We start from the raw sequence: 18,062 nt of genomic DNA on the forward strand, positions 1-18,062 counted from the left end.
GTGATAAATTATACCTGCCTCAAGGAGCTTTAGTATTTCCTTTCTTACCACTTCTTTCATTTTAGGATTCAGCCATCGTTGATGATCACGAACTGGTTTAGCATCTTCTTCCAAATTAATTTTATGTTGACATAGAGTGGGACTAATGCCCTTAAGATCATCAAGAGTATACCCAATAGCAGCACGGTGCTTCTTCAGAGTTTTCAATAATCTCTCTTCCCCATGCTCTGAAATGTTAGCACTAATAATAACAGGACATATCTTTTTCTCATCAAGATAAGCATATTTAAGAGTATCAGGTAACGATTTAAGCTCAGACACGGGATCACCCTTGGGTGGAGGAGGATCCCCTAGGATTTCAACAGGCAAATTGTTTTTCAGAATAGGTTCCTGTTTAAAGAATACTTCGTCTATTTCCCTTCTTTCATTCATAAACATATCATTTTCATGGTCTAGCAAATATTGTTCTAAAGGATCACTAGGAGGTACAACAATAGAAGCAAGACCAATAATTTCATCCTTACTAGGTAATTCTTCTTCACGGTGTTGTCTACTAAATTTAGAAAAATTAAATTCATGAGTCATATCATCTAAACCGATAGTAACAACATCCCTTTTGCAATCTATGGTGGCATTAACAGTGTTCAGGAAGGGTCTACCAAATATAATGGGACAAAAGCTATCTTGTGGGGAACCAAGAACAAGAAAATCAGCAGAATATTTAGTTTTCCCACACAAGACTTCAACATCTCTAACAATTGCCATTGGTGAAATAGTATCTCTATTGGCAAGTTTAATTGTGACATCAATATCTTCTATCTCAGCAGGTGCAATATCATGCATAATTTCTTTGTGTAAAGGAATAAGGTATTGCACTAGCACTAGCACCCATATCACATAAGCCATGATAACAATGATCTCCTATTTTAACAGAAATAACAGGCATGCCTACCACCGGTCTGTTTTTATCTTTAGCACAAGGTTTAGCAATTCTAGCAGTCTCATCAAGGAAATGAATAACATGCCCATCAATATTATCAGACAAGAGATCTTTAACAATAGCACTATCAGGTTCAACTTTAATTTGCTCATGAGGTGTATAAGTTTTAATATTGCTTTTACGAACCACAGTTGAAGCTTTAGCATTATCCTTTATCCTAACAGGGAAAGGTGGTTTCTCAACATATGCAGTAGGAACAATAGGATCATTATAAGTGACAATCTTTTCTTCAACTTTAATAGGTGCAGCTACTTTTACTTCTATGGGAGGATGATATTTAAACCACTTCTCCTTGGGGAGATCAACATAAGTAGCAAAAGATTCACAGAAAGAAGCTACTATCTCAGAGTCAAGTCCATATTTAGTGCTAAATTTACGGCAAACATCGGTATCCATAAAAGATTTAACACAATCAAAACTAGGTGTCATACCTGACTCCTTACCTTTGTCGAGGTCCCAATCTTCAGAGTTGCATTTAATTCTTTCCAATAAATCCCATTTGAATTCAATAGTCTTCATAATAAAAGAACCAGCACAAGAAGTATCAAGCATGGTGCGATTGCTATCAGAAAGCCGAGCATAAAAATTTTGAATAATCATTTCTCTTGAGAGCTAATGATTGGGGCATGAATATAACATTCATTTAAGCCTCCCCCAAGCTTGAGCGATGCTTTCTCCTTCACGAGGCCAAAAATCATATATATAATTGCGAACATGATGAAGAAGATGCATAGGATAAAACTTCTGATGAAATTCCAATTTCAATCGTTTGTAATTCCAAGACCCCATATCATCACATAGCCTATACCATGTCGATGCATCTCCCTTCAAAGATAAAGGGAAGACCTTCTTCTTAACAACATCTCCGGGTACATCTGCAAGCTTAAATAATCCACAAACTCCATCCACATATATTAGATGCTCATCAGGATGTTTTGTTCCATCTCCTAAAAAAGGATTAGCTAGCAGTTTCTCTATCATACCCGAAGGAATTTCAAAGCAGACATTTTCATTTTCAGTAGGTTCAGTAGGTTGAGGAGCAACTCTTTGCTCTACTGGTCGGGGTGAAGATACCCCGAACAAGCCCCTGAGAGGATTACTTTCCATAGTAACAAGTGACAGTAAATTTCAGCACACTATATAAATTTTTCCTTACCAAATTCCACCTACCAAAGGCCCTTCACTCCCCGGCAACAGCGCCAGAAAAGAGTCTTGATGACCCACAAGTATAGGGGATCTATCATAGTCCTTTCGATAAGTAAGAGTGTCGAACCCAACGAGGAGCAGAAGGAAATGATAAGCGGTTTCCAGCAAGGTATTCTCTGCAAGTACTGAAATAAGTGGTAACAGATAGTTTTGAGATAGGATAATTTGTAACGAGCAACAAGTGAAAAAAGTAAATAAAGTGCAGCAAGGTGGCCCAATCCTTTTTGTAGCAAAGGACAAGCCTGGACAAACTCTTATATAGAGAAAAGCGCTCCCGAGGACACATGGGAATATCATCAAGCTAGTTTTCATCACGCTCATATGATTCATGTTCGGTACTTTGATAATCTGATATGTGGGTGGACCGGTGCTTGGGTACTGTCCTTACTTGGACAAGCATCCCACTTATGATTAACCTCTATTGCAAGCATCCGCAACTACAACAAAAGTATTGAGGTAAACCTAACCATAGCATGAAACATATGGATCCAAAGCAGCACCTTACGAAGCAACGCATAAACTAGGGTTTAAGCTTCTATCACTCTAGCAACCCATCATCTACATATTACTTCCCAATGCCTTCCTCTAGGCCCAAATAATGGTGAAGTGTCATGTAGTCGACGTTCACATAACACCACTAGAGGAGAGACAACATACATCTCATCAAAATATCGAACGAATACCAAATTTGTAGCGACCAGACCTCAAACAGTCTGATCTCTGTGCTCTGGTGTCATTCCTGGATCAGTAATGCTGACACCACATAGTACTCGGAGGATTTATAACAGAGTAGCAATCACACACTTATTACATCGAGTGTCTCAAAAGGGAGCTTATTACAATAAGTATGGCTTAAGGCCATCTAATAACGATAACAGCGGAAGGCTTGGAAGATAAGTGAGTCCATCAACTCCAACGGCATCACTAAGTATAGAACCACGACCTAAAAACTCCTTAGTCATCGTCTGAAAAGTCTGCAACATTAACGTTGCAGCCCGAAAACGGGTCAGCACATGGAATATGCTAGGAAGGTAACACATAGAGAATAATGGAATGAAACAGCTATACTATATGCATATTTGGCTGGTGGAAAGCTCTATGGTTACAGTTTTGCGTAAAGCCAATTTTTCCCTACTTCAAAGGAATAAAATTTAATTACTATCATGGTAGTTGTTAATCATTGAGAATGGTTGACAGCATTCTCAATCCCAATTAAGCATCATCATTAAACATAACCCAACAAAATTAATTTAGAGTAACATGTTGAGATTCACATGAAAATCCAAGTACTAGATACTCAAGATTTGTCCATAACCGGGGACACGGCTAACCATGATTAGTTTATACACTCTGCAGAGGTTTGCGCACTTTTCACCACAAGACTCGATCGCCTCCGTTTGGTTTCTCGCACTACAGGGTGTTTGAGAAGACGGATGACCGAGACATAGTCTTTCAGAAGCGCTAGACCTTACGATCGGGTAGACCGTACCACCTACATCCCCTACATCTGCTAGTCTACCACTGTAAGAGTTCGCACAACTTAGTCAACTATGCTAGAGCCCATAATAGCTTGTGGCTGCACACGGAAGTTTCTAGTATGAATAGTCTCATGATCCCTTTGAGCCTGGGTGGCGGTCCAAAAGAAAACAGGCAAGTCCTGGAATACCCAGGTGCCTCAATCCACCCAGATGTGTGTTTAAGTTGCCACATTAGATAAACCATTAATTAACAATCTCACATCTGTCATGGATATCACTCACCCAATCCACTCTACTAGCATAGCATGGCATAATAAGCAAACGTAGAAGTAACTCCCAAAGGTTTGATAATAACAGGTAATAGGTACTACCTCAACTACTTCCCATCCCACAAATTAATTAGATCCTAATCATGCAATGTGTGAGGATTTGATCTAATGCAATAAAACTGGGTAGTAGAAAAGGTATGATCAAAGTGTTACTTGCCTTGCTGATGATCCGCGAAACCTAACGATTCGAAGTAACAAGCGGTGCACTCCGGGTATTCTATCACAGACAAACAAACAAGCATACAATAAGTACTCATCTAATGCACAGGTAAAACTCAAATAAGAGATCTAACCAGAAAGTTCAACTTAAGAACTCCGGTTGGCAAAAAGAATCAAATTGAACGAAGCAACGAAAGTCAAACGGCGAAAGAAAACAACTTCGTTCTAGTAATCTGGATCTAGGGCAAATTTTACAGTAACAAAAACTTGTTTAAGTTGGTTAAACGGATAAAGGGTTTCGAGACGAAACTCTAGGCGCTTGAATCGCCTGATTCCGATAAACGAGCGAAAAGTTAAACTAAAACGAAAATTGGATCAGGAATCGCGATCAAAAAAGTCGCGGATTTAATCCGAGAAAAAAAACGACGAACGCCAAAAAAAAATTTCTTTTTTTTCAGCATGGAAAACGAGGCGCGACGAACCTCGGGCGGCGGAATCCGGCGGCGCGCACGGATCGAGGCGGGGCTAATGGGCTGGGGCGGCTCGGGGCGGCGCTATTTAAAGGCTGCCCCCGGGCGGTGTCCCGCTCGGGTACGGCCCGAAGTCGGTTCGTTTTTTTTTAATTATTCCGCTCGGAAGAAAAATAAAAATAAATACTAAACGGACTCCAAAAATTCCGAAATAAATTTTCACGGGCTTCTAAAATCAAGCCGCACAAGGTGAACATTTATTTGGGCCCTAAATGCAATTTTGAAAAATGCACATTTTTCCTAAATTCAAATAAAACACCTAAAAACTCCAAAATAAAATCTTATTTGATTTTATTATTAAATCCTCAATATTTCTTTATTTTGGGAAAGTCATTTTATTCCCTCTCTCATATTTTTGTAGTAGAAATAATTGATGATAAAATAAATAAAATCAAATGATCCTATTCTCAAAATTTGAGAGAACTCAAATATGAAAATAATGAAATCCCCAACTCTCTCCGTGGGTCATTGAGTTGCGTAGAATTTCTAGGATCAACCAAAATGCAAAACAAAATATGATATGCATGATGATCTAATGTATAACATTCCAAATTGAAAATTTGGGATGTTACAAAATTCACATGACTACTAAGAGCAAGACTTCTCCCATGTCCTCAGGAACAAATGTAACTACTCAGAAAGCATAAACATGTTCATAATCAAAGGGGTATTAATATGCATATAGGATCTGAACATATGATCTTCCACCAATTAAACCAACAAGCATCAACTACAAGGAGTAATTAACACTACTAGCAACCTACTAGCACCAATCCCGGACTTGGAGACAAGAATTGGATACAAGAGATGAACTAGGGTTTTGAGAGGAGATGGTGCTGATGAAGATGTTGATGAAGATTGCCCTCTCCCGATAAGAGGAATGTTGGTGATGACGATGGCGATGATTTCCCCCTCCGGGAGGGAAGTTTCACCGGCAGAACAGCTCTGCCAGAGTCTTAGATTGGTTCCGCCAAGGTTCCGCCTCGTGGCGCAGAGTTTCATCCGAGAAGATGGCTTGTTATTTTTTTCCCATCGAAAGACTTCATATAGCAGAAGATGGCCACCGGAGGGCCACCAGGGGGCCCACAAAGTAGGGGCGCGCCCAAGGGGGTAGGGCGTGATACGTCTCCAACGTATCTATAATTTTTTATTGCTCCATGCTATATTATCTACTGTTTTGGACTATATCGGGCTTTATTTTCCACTTTTATATTATTTTTGGGACTAACCTATTAACCGGAGGCCCAGCACAGAATTGTTGTTTTTTGCCTATTTCAGTGTTTCGGATAAACAGAATATCAAACGGAGTCCAAACGGAATAAAATCTTCGGAAACGTGATTTTCTCGCCAAACGTGATCCAGGAGACTTGGACCCTACTACAAGGGATCAAAGAGGTGGTCATGAGGGTGGGGGGTGCCCCCCTCTAGGGCGCGCCCCCTGCCTCATGGGCCCCTCGGTGCTCCACCGACGTACTCCTTCCTCCTATATATACACACGTACCCCCAAACGATCAGAACCGGAGCCAAAACCCTAATTCCACCGCCGCAAGTTTCTGTATCCACGAGATCCCATCTTGGGGCCTGTTCCGGAGCTCCGCCAAAAGAGGGTCGTCATCACGGAGGGCTTCTACATCATCCTAGCCCCTTCGATGAAGTGTGAGTAGTTTACCTCAGACCTTCGAGTCCATAGTTAGTAGCTAGATGGCTTCTTCTCTCTCTTTGAATCTCAATACAAAGTTCTCCCCCTCTCTCATGGAGATCTATTCGATGTAATCTTCTTTTTGCGGTGTGTTTGTTGAGATCGATGAATTGTGGGTTTATGATCAAGTCTATATATGAATAATATTTGAATCTTCTCTCAATTCTTTTATGCATAATTGGTTATCTTTGCAAGTCTCTTCAAATTATCCATTTGGTTTGGCCAACTAGATTGGTAGTTCTTGCCATGGGAGAAGTGCTTAGCTTTGGGTTCGATCTTGCGGTGTCCTTACCCAGTGACAGAAGGGGCAGCAAGGCACGTATTGTATCGTTGCCATCGAGGATAACAAGATGGGGTTTATTTCATATTGCATGAATTTATCTCTCTACATCATGTCATCTTGCTTAAGGCGTTACTCTGTTTTTAACTTAATACTCTAAATGCATGCTGGATAGCGGTCGATGAGTGGAGTAATAGTAGTAGATGTAGAATTGTTTCGATCTACTTGTCACGGACGTGATGCCTATATACATGATCATGCCTAGATATTCTCATAATTATGCACAATTCTATCAATTGCTCAACAGTAATTTGTTCACCCACCATAGAATACTTATGCTCTTGAGAGAAGCCACTAGTGAAACCTATGGCCCCCGGGTCTATTCTTATCATATCAATTTCCGTCACTTTTATATTGCTTTGCTATTTACTTTGATTTTACTTCTTTACTTTGCATCTTTATATCAAAAATACCAAAAACATTCTATCTATCATATCTCACTCTCGTAAGTGACCGTGAAGGGCTTGACAACCCCTAATCGCGTTGGTTGCGAGTAGCTATCACTTTGTGCAGGTACGAGGGACTTGAGCGTGGGCTCCTACTGGATTGATACCTTGGTTCTCAAAAACTGAGGGAAATACTTACTCTACTCTGTTGCATCATCCCTTCCTCTTCAGGGAAAACCAACGCAAGCTCAAGACGTAGTAAGAAGGATTTCTGGCGCCGTTGTCGGGGAGTCTATGCAAAAAGTCAACATACCAAGTACCCATCACAATCCCTATCTCTCGCATTACATTATTTGCCATTTGCCTCTCGTTTTCCTCTCCCCCCAATTCACCCTTGCCATTTTATTCGCCCTCTCTCTCTATCCTCCCTCTCTGTTTGCCTCTTTTGTCTGCTTGCTTTTTTTTGCCCGTGTGTTAGATTTCTTGTTTGTCGTGATGGCTCAAGATGCTACCAAATTGTGTGACTTCACCAATACCAATAATAATGATTTCCTTAGCACTCCGATTGCTCCTCTTACCGATGCTGAATCTTGTGAAATTAATACTGCTTTGTTGAATCTTGTTATGAAAGATCAATTCGCCGGCCTTCCTAGTGAAGATGTCGCTACTCATCTGAATAGCTTCGTTGATTTATGTGATATGCAAAAGAAAAAAGATGTCAATAATGATGTCGTTAAATTGAAGCTATTTCCTTTTTCGCTTAGAGATCGTGCTAAAGCTTGGTTTTCGTCTTTGCCTAAGAATAGTATTGATTCATGGGATAAATGCAAAGATGCTTTTATCTCTAAGTATTTTCCTCCCGCTAAGATCATCTCTCTTAGAAAAGATATAATGAACTTTAAACAACTTGATCATGAACATGTTGCACAAGCTTGGGAGAGAATGAAATTAATGATACGTAATTGCCCTACTCATGGTTTAAATTTGTGGATGATTATACAAAAAATTTATGCTGGATTGAATTTTGCTTCTAGAAATCTTTTAGATTCGGCCGCGGGAGGCACTTTTATGGAAATCACTTTAGGAGATACTACTAAACTCCTAGATAATATTATGGTTAATTATTCTCAATGGCATACTGAAAAAACTTCTAATAAAAAGGTGCATGCGATAGAAGAAATTAATGTGTTGACTGAAAAGATGGATGAACTTATGAAATTATTTGCTACTAAGAGTGTTTCTTCTGATCCTAATGATATGCCTTTGTCTACTTTGATTGAGAATAACAATGAATCTATGGATGTGAATTTTGTTGGTAGGAATAATTTTGGTAACAACGCTTATAGAGGGAATTTTAATCCTAGGCCATATCCTAGTAATCCTTCTAATAATTATGGGAATTACTACAACAACTCTTATGGAAATTATAATAAGATGCCCTCTGATTTTGAATCTAATATTAAAGAATTTATTTCTTTGCAAAAGAATTTTAATGCTATGATTGAAGAAAAATTGCTTAAGATTGATGATTTGGCTAGGAACGTTGATAGAATTGCTCTTGATGTTGATGCTTTGAAACTTAGATCTATTCCACCTAAGCATGATATTAATGAGTCTCTAAAAGCCATGAGAATTTCAATTGATGAGTGTAAAGAAAGAACCGCTAGGATGCGTGCCTCCAAAGATGCCTTTATTAAAGCGTGTTCTTCCAATTCCTATGAAAATCAAGATGAAGATCTAAAAGTTATTGATGTGTCTCCTATTAAATATTTATTTTGCAATATGAGTCTTGATGAAACTGAATGTGATCTTCCTTTACCTAGAAGGCGTTCTAAAAATTCGAAGTGTTTAGATCTTAATGATGAAATTGATGAAAGTGGGATTGAAAGAAATAAAAATCTAGATGTTGCTAAACCCACTATATTGGATTTCAAGGAATTTAATTATGAAAATTGCTCTTTGATTGATCGTATTTCCTTGTTGCAATCCGTGCTAAATTCTCCACATGCTTATAGTCGAAATAAAGCCTTCACCGAACATATTGTTGATGCCTTGATGCAATCTTATGAAGAAAAACTTGAGTTGAAAGTTTCTATCCCTAGAAAACTCTATGATGAGTGGGAACCAACTATTAAAATTAAAATTAAAGATCATGAGTTTTATGCTTTGTGTGATTTGGGTGCTAGTGTCTCTACTATTCCCAAGACTTTGTGTGATTTACTAGATTTCCGTAATTTTGATGATTGCTCTCTAAACTTGCATCTTGCGGATTCCACTATTAAGAAACCTATGGGAAGAATTAATGATGTTCTTATTGTTGCAAATAGGAATTATGTGCCCGTAGATTTCATTGTTCTTGATATAGATTGCAATCCTTCTTGCCCTATTATTCTTGGTAGACCTTTCATTAGAACGGTTGGTGCAATTATTGATATGAAGGAAGGGAATATTAGATTTCAATTTCCATTAAAAAAGGGCATGGAACACTTTCCAAGAAAGAAAATAAAATTACCATATGAAACTATCATGAGAGCCACTTATGGATTGCCTACCAAAGATGGCAATACATAGATCTATTCTTGCTCGTTATGCCTAGCTAGGGGCGTTAAACGATAGCGCTTGTTGGGAGGCAACCCAATTTTATTTTTATTCCTTGCTTTTTTTCTCCTGTTTAGTAATAAATAAATTATTTATCCTCTTTTTTGGTTGTGTTTTTTGTGTTTAATTAGTGTTTTTGCCAAGTAGAACCGTTGGGAAGACTTGGGGAAAGTCTTGTTGAACTTGCTGTAAAAAACAGAAACTTTAGCACTCACGAGAACTGCTGTCATTTTTATTTGAAGAGTGCTATTTAGTTAATTATTTTTTCATATGATTAATAGATAAATTCCTCACGTCCAGCAATTTATTTTAGAATTTTTGGGGTTCCAGATCTTGCGCTAGCTACAGATTACTACAGACTGTTCTGTTTTTGACAGATTCTGTTTTTCGTGTGTTGTTTGCTTATTTTGATGAATCTATGGCTAGTAAAATAGTTTATAATCCATAGAGAAGTTGGAATACAGCAGGTTTAACACCAATATAAATAAATAATGAGTTCATTACAGTACCTTGAAGTGGTCTTTTGTTTTCTTTCGCTAAAGGAGCTCACGAGTTTTCTATCTTGAGTTTTGTGTTGTGAAGTTTCTTTTGATGGATCATGGAACAAGGAGTGGAAAGAGCCTAAGCTTGGGGATGCCCATGGCACCCCCAAGATAATCCAAGGACACAAAAAAGTCAAAGCTTGGGGATGCCCTCGGAAGGCATCCCCTCTTTCGTCCACTTCCATCGGTAATTTACTTGGAGCTATATTTTTATTCATCAACATGATATGTGTTTTGCTTGGAGCGTCTTGTATTATTTGTGTCTTTGTTTGTTAGTATGCCACAATCATCCTTGCTGTACACACCTTTTGAGAGAGCCATACATGAATTAAAATTTGATAGAATACTCTATGTGCTTCACTTATATCTTTTGAGCTAGATAATTTTGCTCTATGTGCTTCACTTATATCTTTTGAGCTAGATAATTTTGCTCTATGTGCTTCACTTATATCTTTTTAGCTAGATAATTTTGCTCTATGTGATTCACTTATATCTTTTGAGCTAGATAATTTTGCTCTATGTGCTTCACCTATATCTTTTGAGCGTTATAATTTTGCTCTATGTGCTTCACTTAGATCTTTTAGAGCACGGTGGTGGATATGTTTTAAAGAAACTATTGATCTCTCATGCTTCACTTAAATTAATTTGAGAGTCTCTTAATAGCATGGATTTGCCTGATAATAACATGCTTGGTATTTAAGATTTGTGAAACTTTCTTTTGAGTGTGTTGAATACTAAGAAAAGACTGAAGCATGATAATTGTTTTGAGATATGGAGGTGATAATATTAAAGTCATGCTAGTTGAGTAGTTGTGAATTTAAAGAATACTTGTGTTGAAGTTTGTGATTCCCGTAGCATGCACGTATGGTGAACCGTTATGTGATGAAGTCGGAGCATGATTTATTCATTGATGGTCTTCCTTATGAGTGGCGGTCGGGGACGAGCGATGGTCTTTTCCTACCAATCTATCCCCCTAGGAGCATGCGCGTAATACTTTGCTTTGATGACTTCTAAATTTTTGCAATAAGTATATGAGTTCTTTATGACTAATGTTGAGTCCATGGATTATACGCACTCCCACCCTTCCACCCTTGCTAACCTCTCTAATACCGCGCAACTTTCACCGGTATCATACACCTACCATATAACTTCCTTAAAACAGCCACCATACCTACCTATTATGGCATTTCCATAGCCATTCCGAGATATATTGCCATGCAACTTTCCACCATCTAGTTCATCATGACATATCCATCATTGTCATATTGCTTAGCATGATCATGTAGTTGACATAGTATTTGTGGCAAAGCCACCGTTCATAATTCTTTCATACTTGTCACTCTTGATTCATTGCATATCCCAGTACACCGCCAGAGGCATTCATATAGAGTCATACTTTGTTTTAGTATCGAGTTCTAATCATTGAGTTGTAAATAAATAGAAGTGTGATGATCATCATTCAATAGAGCATTGTCCCAAAAAAAGGAGAAAGGCCAAAGAAAAAAAGGCCCAAAAAAAATAAAAAATAAAAAGGGGCAATGCTACTATCCTTTTTTCCACACTTGTGCTTCAAAGTAGCACCATGATATAGCAAGTCTCATATATTGTGCTTCAAAGTAGCACCATGTTCTTCATATAGAGAGTCTCATATGTTGTCACTTTCATATACTAGTGGGAATTTTATGTTATAGAACTTGGATTGTATATTCCAATGATGGGCTTCCTCAAATTGCCCTAGGTCTTTGTGAGCAAGCAAGTTGGATGCACACCCACTAGTTTCTTTTGATGAGCTTTCATACATTTATATCTCTAGTGCATCCGTTGCATGGCAACCCCTACTCACTCACATTGATATCTATTGATGGGCATCTCCATAGCCCGTTGATACGCCTAGTCGATGTGAGACTATCTTCTCCTTTTTGTCTTCTCCACAACCACCATTCTATTCCACCTATAGTGCTATATCCATGGCTCACGCTCATGTATTGCGTGAAGATTGAAAAAGTTTTGAAAAAGTTAGAGTATGAAACAATTGCTTGGCTTGTCATCGGGGTTGTGCATGATTTAAATACTTTGTGTGGGGAAGATGGAGCATAGCCAGACTATACGATTTTGTAGGGATAACTTTCTTTGGCCATGTTATTTTGAGAAGACATAATTGCTTTGTTAGTATGCTTGAAGTATTATTATTTTCTATGTCAATATAAAATTTTGTCTTGAATCTTTCTAACCAGGGTTTTCCCAGTCACGACGTTGTAAAACGACGGCCAGTGAATTGTAATACGACTCACTATAGGGCGAATTCGAGCTCGGTACCCGGGGATCCTCTAGAGTCGACCTGCAGGCATGCAAGCTTGGGGATGCCTGATACGTCTCTAACGTATCTATAATTTTTGATTGCTCCATGCTATATTATCTACTATTTTGGACTATATCGGGCTTTATTTTCCACTTTTATATTATTTTTGGGACTAACCTATTAACCGGAGGCCCAACCCAGAATTGTTGTTTTTTGCCTACTTTAGTGTTTCGGATAAACAGAATATCAAACGGAGTCCAAACAGAATAAAATCTTCGGAAACGTGATTTTCTCGCCAAACGTGATCTAGGAGACTTGGACCCTACTGCAAGGAATCAAAGAGGTGGTCACGAGGGTGGGGGCGCCCCCCCCTAGGGCGCGCCCCCTGCCTCGTGGGCCCCTCGGTGCTCCACCCACGTACTCCTTCCTCCTATATATACACACGTACACCCAAATGATCAAAACAGGAGCCAAAACCCTAATTCCACCGCCGCAACTTTCTGTATCCACGAGATCCCATCTTGGGGCCTGTTCCAGAGCTCCGCCGGAAGAGGGCCGTCATCACGGAGGGCTTCTACATCATCCTAGCCCCTCCGATGAAGTGTGAGTAGTTTACCTCAGACCTTCGGGTCCATAGTTAGTAGCTAGATGGCTTCTTCTCTCTCTTTGAATCTCAATACAAAGTTCTCCCCCTCTCTCATGGAGATCTATTCGATGTAATCTTCTTTTGCGGTGTGTTTGTTGAGACCGATGAATTGTGGGTTTATGATCAAGTCTATCTATGAATAATATTTGAATCTTCTCTGAATTCTTTTATGCATGATTGGTTATCTTTGCAAGTCTCTTCGAATTATCTGTTTGGTTTGGCCAACTATATTGGTAGTTCTTGCCATGGGAGAAGTGCTTAGCTTTGGGTTCGATCTTGCGGTGTCCTTACCCAGTGACAGAAGGGGCAGCAAGGCACGTATTGTATCGTTGCCATCGAGGATAACAAGATGGGGTTTATTTCATATTGCATCAATTTATCTCTCTACATCATGTCATCTTGCTTAAGGCGTTACTCTGTTTTTAACTTAATACTCTAGATGCATGCTGGATAGCGGTCGATGAGTGGAGTAATAGTAGTAGATGCAAAATCGTTTCGATCTACTTGTCACGGACGTGATGCCTATATACATGATCATGCCTAGATATTCTCATAATTATGCACAATTATATCAATTGCTCAACAGTAATTTGTTCACCCACCGTAGAGTACTTATGCTCTTGAGAGAAGCCACTAGTGAAACCTATGGCCCCCGGGTCTATTCTTATCATATCAATCTCCATCACTTTTATATTGTTTATCTTTTACTTTTTACTTTGCATCTTTATATCAAAAATACCAAAAATATTCTATCTATTAGATCTCACTCTCGTAAGTGACCGTGAAGGGCTTGACAACCCCTAATCGCGTTGGTTGCGAGTAGCTATCGCTTTGTGCAGGTACGAGGGACTTGAGCGTGGGCTCCTACTGGATTGATACCTTGGTTCTTAAAAACTGAGGGAAATACTTACGCTACTCTACTGCATCATCCCTTCCTCTTCGGGGAAAACCAACGCAAGCTCAAGACGTAGCAGGGCGCGCCCCCCACCCTCGTGGGCAGGGTGTGGCCCCCTGGTGAGTCTCTTCCGCTGAGTATTTTTTATATATTCTGAAAATGTCTTCCGTGGAGTTTTAGGACTTTTGGAGCTGTGCAGAATAGGTCTCTAATATTTGCTCCTTTTTTAGCCCAGAATCCCAGCTGCCGGCATTCTCCCTCTTCATGTAAACCTTATAAAATAAGAGATAATAGGCATAAGTATTATGACATAATTTGTAATAACAGCCCATAATGCAATAAATATCGATATAAAAGCATGATGCAAAATGGACGTATCACGGGTCGGGTGGTCAGCACACAAATAATTTACCCAGGTGCGGGCCGCAGAGATGCATAAAAACCTAGTCTTGCTTTGATGTGTGTTTAGGTGTTCTTGTGTTCTTGAACTAGCTACAGTGGCTCTGTAGTCCAAACGATCCGAATCCCCCTCCAGTACGCCTCGGGCCTCCTTTTATAGACAAAAAGGGGTTGCCACAGTGGCACACAGGAGGTGGAAAGGTGTACAGGGGCCGAGGCTATCCCCTGGCATCGCCGGACAAACGCATTTAATGCACTACCGACGTGCCCCTCTTTCCTTATTGGGGACGGCAAAGAAGCTCGTCCCAGCTGTCACCGCCTCGCCTGGCCCGACGCGCGTCCAAGCTGGCGAGGCATTGTAGCGCCACATTGGCTGGCTGCTGGGCTGGCGCGGTGGTGGAGCCTTCACGAAGATCTGCATGCCACCACGTAGGTTCTTGCTGAGTTGGTGTAGAGGCCGCGCGCTGCCACGCAGATGCCTGCTCAGCTGGTCGAGCTGGCAGCTATATGGGAGCGGCGATGGAGGCTTGGCGGACGCGGGCCTGGCTGCGGCCCCGCAGGCGTCCTCGGCAAGGGTCTTGCTGAGGGCCCGGCAAGGATCTCGTCGTGGCACCGCGGTCGTCCCCGGCAAGGATCTTGCCGGGGGTCTCGTGGATTTCCTTGGCAGGGATCTCGCCAAGGGTCGTCGTCTTATGGTTTCCATCTGATCTTGTGTATCTATGATCTCTACAAAGATCTGCATGCCACCACGGAGGTGCCTCTTGAGCCTTGGTTCCAATATGGCGTGGGAACCCCTTGGGCTCAAGGGTGGCGCGCTCTGCTAGCGTCAGGCAAGTTGCCCCGGCAAGGATCTTGCCGAGGCTGCGGAAGCCACCCTGGCAGGAGTCTTGCCGGGGGAGTCCACCCCGCCCTCTTGTTCTCTTTGCGTCTCTGGTCTTGGCATTGCTCTGGTCGTCCTATGCTCTGGCATCCCTCCTCTTCCCTGCTTAGTGTGGCCGTGGGTGCGGCTCTGACTGCCCGTGCACAAGTAAAGGGGTGCAAAAGGAGAGCCCTACTTCTGTACACCAACACAAGTGGCGTCCTCGGTGGATGCAGTGAACGCTCACGCAGCGACAGGAAAGCTAAGTCATGCAAAACTTTGAGCAATTCCTTTCTATATATATGGTTATCGTCCTCGACGATCTTGCCTTGTGTATGGAAAACATGCACGCAATGGGGCCCTGCCACTATTGGCAACGCCCTCGTTCTGTTTTGAGTCCGCTCAACAGTTTGAGCGGCTGCGTCGAGAACGGCATGGTGACCTTCTGCGATTGGCAACGCTCTCGTTCTGTCTCGAGTCCGCTCGACAGTTCGAGCGGATGCGTTAAGAGAAGTGAGGTGGTTTGCCCGGCAGCAAGCATACCCGGTAGGCCATTGGGGATCCGTCCTCAAGGCACCACGGCCTGGGTTTCCGCGTCGGCAAGCCTACCCGATTAACGTAGGGTGGACATACAAAGGAAGATCAAACGAGAAAATAACATGCATCGTCTCAAAAGCACTGCAGAGTTATATTGCATTAATTGTTGCTGTGGTTCTAACTAAAGATAGAAATTGTCTTGGTCGTGAACCTGCAGCGGCGATAAGAAACGGGGTGCCTAGTCCCAGCGCTGGCCTACTATCCTCTGAACTCTGTCGATGCGGCTGATGACGGGATCGATATGCTCCTCGAGCGTCACGAGGTCTACGCCCTCTAGCAAGCTATCCAGCGCAGCTTCGAAGTCGAGGTCAGGGTTCTAGTACGCCACCTTGGTGAGGACCTTGGTCATGGCACCCCGGCAAAGCCTCCGGGCCTCATCGTCCAGAGAGGCCGTCCTGTTGGAGCAGAACTGCTCCAGGGCCCCGAGAACACCCTCGAAGAACAGTGTCAGCCTGGCATTGGGACTCACGTTCGGCTCCGGGACGTACCTCATGTTTGGCATCCCCATGGTAGCCAGGTGCATGATGATCCTACGGGCGACATCGGCGAGGCGGTTGATCCAGAGGTTCTCGCCCTTCACAAAATCCTCGTGGTTGGTGGCTTCGTTCTTCCTTAGCTGCCTCTCCTCCTCCAGATTCTTGGTCAGGGTCTCCTCCCGGGCCCTGACCTCCGACAGCGTCAGGCCCTCCATCTTCAGCTTCAGATCTTGGATGGAGTCATTGGCCTTGGAGAGTAGCTCGGCCTTGCCGAGGACTGTGGCCTGCGCGTCAGCCAAATCGCCTTTGGCCGTGTCCCTCTCCCCCGTCAGCTCCAGGATCTGCTTCTTCGGCCCGTCCCGCTCCACCTCCAGCTTGTTCACCTTGCCGGCATGGACCTGGGCCTTAGCATTGAGTGCCTCCTCGTGCCTCTGCTTTAGTTCCTGGGTCCGCTGCACAACAAGCTTCTTGACCTCCTCGTCCTTGCTGAGGAGTGTTGCGGCGAGTTTCTCCTCGCGAGCGACAAGGTCCTCCTTCTGGGAGTTCGGCGTGGCCTGGTGCTGGCGCCGAGCGGCCTCGTCCTTGGCGGCCTATTGTCTCGCCGCCTCCTAGGCCTTCTCGATATTGGCCTGCTTCATGACAAGCTCCAACTTGCGCTCGGCCAGCAGATCCTGGGTGGTCTTCAGTTCCCCACAGACCTGGCGAAACCAAGCCTGCGTCTCGGCGACGCGCCCCTCGAGGTCCACCTCCGCCTTGTCCACCGCCAACATCCTGGACTTGGCCTTGTCCAGGCGGGCACGGTGAAGCGCCTAGAGCTTGTGGAAGTTGGCGCTCATGCCCTGGAGGAGCCGCTCTTCCTGGGAACCGCCACCACTGGTGCTCGGTTCGTCAACGACCTCAAGCCCCCTGGAGGAGCACCTCGTCGTCGAACACCTCCCTCTCGGCGGGCGCCCTGGTGCTCGTCGTCCATGGGAGGTGGACGAACATGTCATCGCTCACCTTCAGATACTTGCCCGAGCCAGAGGCGGCGGAGGAGGAAGGATGGTCATCAACCACCTCCTCCTCGACAGCGGCCTTGCCGGCCTCCCTGACGGGCCCCTTGTCGGCCTCCCCGGTAGCGGCCTCGCCGGTCTCCCGGGCAGGCCCCATAGCGGCGTCCTCGGCAGCGCCCTTGGCGGCCTCCTCAGCGGCGATATTAACGGCCTCGGCCGCGGCATCCCTGGCAACCTCCTTGATGACGGTGTCCACGTCCTCCCGATCCTCCAGGGAAAGATCTGGATACCGAGAAAGGGAATGAGGCGAAGTCAGGACCAAAATTCGAAAGAAGAAAAACAAGCGGGGACAGAAGGAAAACAACTCACCCGTGCCAAGCTGGGAAGAAGTGGCCCCCTCCCCACCGACGTTCGGTGTCGGGACGGAGCCGTCGACGCCCAAGTTCGCCTCCTCCTCCTCCTCCATGCACATGGGCTCAGTGCTTGGCGCCCTTGCCAGGGACGCCCCTCGGGGCGGCGTGGTTGATGGGGGCGACGTGTTGGGGGTGGCCCTCAGTGGCTCCTCCTGCTGCCGTCCTCCTCTTGCAACCACGGCCAGGTCAGCACCAAGAGATCGTGTCTCAGCACACGTT

The 18,062-nt window shown here is 43.2% G+C and overlaps 1 pseudogene; it reads right to left on the reverse strand.

Moving 5' to 3' along the window:
• The window catches only part of LOC125546970, a 34,786-nt pseudogene extending 18,866 nt beyond the window's left edge, over positions 1 to 15,920 (reverse strand).
• Positions 15,921 to 18,062: the final 2,142 nt, after the last annotated feature.

The sequence above is a fragment of the Triticum urartu genome, chromosome 3, assembly GCF_003073215.2.
Source record: "Triticum urartu cultivar G1812 chromosome 3, Tu2.1, whole genome shotgun sequence".
NCBI lineage: Eukaryota > Viridiplantae > Streptophyta > Magnoliopsida > Poales > Poaceae > Triticum > Triticum urartu.